At 37.9% G+C, this 5,197-nt stretch overlaps 1 pseudogene; it reads left to right on the forward strand.

Annotated features, from left to right (window-relative positions):
• Positions 1–309: 309 nt before the first annotated feature.
• LOC141425523 (olfactory receptor 10C1-like) lies at positions 310–4,983 on the forward strand (annotated as a pseudogene).
• Positions 4,984–5,197: the final 214 nt, after the last annotated feature.

Here is a 5,197-nt window from a genome sequence, read left to right on the forward strand (position 1 = left end):
ACCTTTGACAGATCTCAAAGGTGAATTGTAGTGAGGGCCCAGAGCATTTTGACCAAAGCCATGCAATGTTCACAGGTAAATACTCTCCATTTGAGATACACTTTTTGTTTAGATAATGGGCTTAGTAGAAATTAAATGCTTCACTATAGGCGACCAAGTTGTGATGTGACCTGAGACGTTTATCATGAACTGAGTGGTATCTGACCCATCAAGTCATAAAGCTGGCATGTATGGCAGGATTCCATCATCAAGTGGAAGTGGTATGTACATGATTGGGCTGAGCAGGTCCCAAAGTCACAGGTAATTCATATGAAGAAGTGGCTCAAATGTCCATGGTTCCTATTTCTGCTACACTGCTTCTCCCAGTCTGTACCTAAGGCTTCATGATCAATTGATAGAGGAAGAGAAGACTAGGATCTGGTTTACAGATGGTTCTGCAGGTACCATCCAAAAGTGGACAACTGCATCACTACGGCCCTTATCTAAGACAGCAATGAAAGGAAATCCTCTCAACAGGCAGAACTTTGGGCAGCTTATGTCGTTGTACAATTTTTCTTTAAGGAGAAATGGCCAGATTTCAAATTGCATACTGATTCAGGGGCTATAGTCAATAATTTGGCTGGATGATCAAGGACCTAGATAAAAACTGTTTAGAAAACTAGTGACAAGGAAATTTGGGGGAATGGTATATGAATGTCTTCTGAATGGGCAAAAAATGTGAAGATATTTGTATTCCATGTGAGTTATCATCAAAGAGTGATGTTAGCAAAAGACTTTAACAATCAGATGGATAGAATGGCTCAATTTTTTGGATAGTAGTCAGCTTCTTTTTCCTATATCCCCTGTTATTTCCCAATGAATTCTTGATAATAGTTTCTATAGTGGCAGGGATGGAAGTTATGCTTGGGCTCAGAAACATGGACTTCCAATCATCAAGTCTGACCTTGCCAAACCCACTGCTGAGTTTCTAATCTGCCAGAAACAGAGACTCACAATTGACTCACATCATGGCATGATTCCCAGTGGTGATAAGCCAGCTACATAATGACAGGTTAATTACATTATGCAAATTCCATCATGGACAGGACAGTGTTTTATCTTTACTGGAATGGTGCTTACTTTAAATATGAATTTTCCTTCCCTGTACATAATGCTTCTGTCAAATCTGGTATCTGCAGGCTCCAAGAATGATTTATCTATCATCATGATTCCATACAGCATTGCTTCGGACCAAGGAACTCATTTCACAACCAAAGAAATGCAGCAACAGGGTCTTTTTCACGTAATTGACTGGTCTTATCATGTGGAAGCAGATGTCTTTATAGAACACTGAAATCACCCTTTGAAATTGCTGTGAGAGCTCTAAGTATGTTATAATACTTTGCAGGACTGAAGAAAGGTTTCCAAGAAGTCTTTATATATTTTGAAACAGTATTCAATAAATAACTCTATTTTATCCACAGCCAGGATTTCCCACTTCAGTAATGAGGAGGTAGAAATAATTTACCATTACCCTTAGTAGCCTAATAGAAAAAAATTGCATTTCCTATTTACACAACTTTATTCTTTTCTGGAATGCAGGAGCTTCTTTTATGCATCACTCAGTATTACCATGCTCAATAATTAAGATCAACAAAAAACTACAAGCAACCCGATCCAGACAAGATTATGACTGGCCCAGCTTCTTCAAGAATGAAGGTTTGTATCACCTTTACAGGTAAGGACCACCTCTAACTGATGTCATTGATGAAGGCAAAGAGAATACAGAATGAATAATAGATGATCATAAATGCCAACTATGACCACATGACTATTCACAGAAAGGAAAACTATAGTTGTCACAAGTGTTTCTTCCCTATTTTGTTAAGAATACACACCCACATCTGTATGTACACAGATGTATTTTTTAAAAAATTGTTTTCTTTCCATTCTCATTCATGTAACATGCAAAGTAAGGTTATTGACTTTATATCAGTATTTAAGCATTGCTAATTTTAGATGAGAGTATCAAAGTCATTGGATATCAAGAAAAAAGTAAGTATCACCCAGGAAATTTGTCTCCTCTCCATGGAAGGATTCGGAGTGCTTTTGGTTGTTTAAAGAATACCTTCATTATTTTAGGTAGCACTATTGCTTATTGTTGTCTTTAAGATTATGGTTTAATGAGATGTAGGTGTCAAGTTGACACCAGGTAGACCTGTGATAGTTAATCCTAGATATTAACTTCATTAAGTTAAGAAACACCTAGAAACCTGGTACATCATTGTTTTCAGGTGTATCTGTGATGGTGTTTCCACAGGCGATTAGTGTGTGAATCTGGGGGACTTAAGCCAGCAGCCCCTCAGATATTCAGGTTTTCAGTTTCAGACAGAGCTATAAAGTCATATCCAAGGACTTCAGATTGGAACTGATATACACCACCACCATCCCAGTATCTCCATCTTGTAGATGGTCTGTCGTGGAACTTCTCAGCTTCCCTAATTAAGTAAGGCAATGCACTAACAAATTTCATAAATTCATCTCAAATCTCATCTTATCTCATTTCTCTCTCACTCGCTCTCTCTCCCCTCTTTCTCCCTCTCTCCCTCTCTCTTCCTCTCTCTTTCCCTCTCTTCCTTTTTCCCTCCCCTCTCTCTTTCTCCTCATGATTCAGTTGCTCTGGAGGACTCTGACTACTATGAACTCTCATATTAGGTTGCACATGATAATTGTAGAATTTTAAAAAAATAGCTCTGTAAGGGCTCTATAAAACAATAGCTTAAAATATGGTCTCTCAACCTTCCTGTTTGTCCACTCACTACATATGCCATAAATTTAGAATATTGTCCCTAGCAAGAAAAAGAAAATGAGTTTTGATTGAAGAACACATTTTTTATTTCTTAAGGATAGTACAAGAAAAATTTTTTCAGTTTTAATAAACTTTATCTAGTTCTATCAGAAATTTTCTATTTCCTCACCATGAAGATTCTTTTATGCTGTTAATAATCAAATAACAAGTAATGAATGAAGTGAATATATCTGTGGGATTTGTGGAGGCTGCATGTGTCCTGTACTGTGCCCACCTGTATTACATAGACTATAGTGCTGACGTCCAGTGGAGCTTATAAAACATTACTATGTGAACATTTGCAAAGTTCAATAATTATTTCAGTTGTATAATGAGGACCAATTAGAAACATTTAGTATATTGAAACTTTAGTGAAACTTTTAGAATAGTGAACTTTAGTGATGTAACTGACAGCAAAACCTCATTTCTTGCAATATGTTCAAAAAAACAAAACATAATAGCACATGGAGAATTTGTTGTTATTCGGGAACATATTCCTCATGAGATTAACATAATTATGTCATGTAGAGGATGTAATCCCTGTGGTCTCTAGTAAGAATGAAAATACTACCTACTCCATCTTCATGCTATAATTTGGAATCATGTGAAGTCTTTAAGCCCAACAAGAAAAACAAAGTTTACCTTTAATTCTAGGTATGTCCTCCTACAAACAATTTCCTGAAAAATTATATTATACTTGTGGAGAGAAAATTCTTTTGGTTTTTGGTTTCCTTGTATCCTAGGTAACAAATCATTTAATTATTCTGTTTAAATGAAAATAAGTAAAAATATATATGTAGAACTATAGATAAGTGACCGAAATATTGCTTCTGATCAGGTCTCTAAGTGTAGCCTTCCAAAAGGTTGTGGAGTTCAGAAGATCAGAGTATAATGTTTTTATATTTTATTTTCTGTATTAGGTTTTATAGGACTATAATTTTAATGTTTTCATCTGTTAATCATATAACAGATTTGCATATAATTAGAATATCTGAAATTAAATTGTTCTCTATAAATTTCCATGAAAATAAAACAAGATCCACAACTCAATTGAGGAAACACTATGAATCCATTTTAATTGGGTTGTTTTTTAGATTTAACAGAGAATCCAGATGTCTAGTGCCTCATCTCAGACCACTGAGTCTAGGAAAGCTGTGCTGCTGAAGTTTGATAGACACCTGTGTGAGATGACTGGATTCTAGGTACTATCCGCCTTCTCTGTTGCCTTCACAGATGCCTGGCCCTGAGCCCACAGTGAGTGGAAACCAGTCCCTTTGCACTAAGTTCACATTTGTGGCTTTTTCCCCTCTAGCAGAGCTCCAACTCATACTCTTCACTGTGTTCTTAATTATCTACTTATTTACTGTAGGAGGAAACCTCATCATCATCTGTGTGATCCAGGCCACCTCTTCCCTGCACACTCCCATGTATTTCTTCCTGGTGAATCTCTCCTTTTTGGAGATGTGCTATATCACCAGTGTTGTGCCTCAGATGCTGGTGCACCTTCTCGTGGAGCCCAAGACTATAAGTGTGGAAGGTTGTGCAGCACAGATGTATGTATTTGCCATCCTGGGATGGACAGAATGCTGCCTATTGGCAGCCATGGCTTATGACCGCTTCATAGCTATTTGCTACCCACTACATTACACTCTCCTGATGGGCCCTCAGGTTTGTTTGACATTGGCTGCATCATCGTGGATCACTGGAGTGGTGGTGGAGTCTGCCCAAATCACCTGGATCTTCACTCTGCCCTTCTGTGGAACAGGAAAAATTCAGCACATTTTTGTGACATCATGCCTGTTGTGAAACTGGCTTGTGTTGATACATCCCACAATGAGATTGTGTTGTTTGCTGTTTCCCTGATCTTCATCATGAGTCCCTGTCTCCTGATTCTGTGCTCTTATATATGCATTTTTGTCACCATCTGGAGAATCCCTTCAGCAGCTGGCAGACACAAAACTTTTTCCAGGTGTTCCTCTCATGTCCTGGTTGTTTCTCTCTTCTATGGCACAGCCTTATTCACTTATCTCCAACCCAAGAGTGCACACACTCCAGACACAGACAAAGTAACTGCACTCATGTACACAGTGGTCACACCAGCTCTAAATCCTGTTATCTATACATTGAGGAACAAGGAAGTGAAGGAAGCCTTTTGAAAGGTAACACATATTGCCCTTAACGCAGAGAAACTAAAGCAGATACCTTAAAGGAACTGAGGCCAATAGGAAAAGGGGTACAGGTACTAGAGAAAAGGTTAGATCAAAAAGAATTAACCTAGAAGGTAACACCCACGCACAGGAAATCAATGTGAGTCAATGCCCTGTATAGCTATCCTTATCTCAACCAGTAAAAACCCTTGTTCCTTCCTAT

This window comes from Castor canadensis, chromosome 8 (genome assembly GCF_047511655.1).
Source record: "Castor canadensis chromosome 8, mCasCan1.hap1v2, whole genome shotgun sequence".
NCBI classification, from domain to species: Eukaryota; Metazoa; Chordata; class Mammalia; order Rodentia; family Castoridae; genus Castor; species Castor canadensis.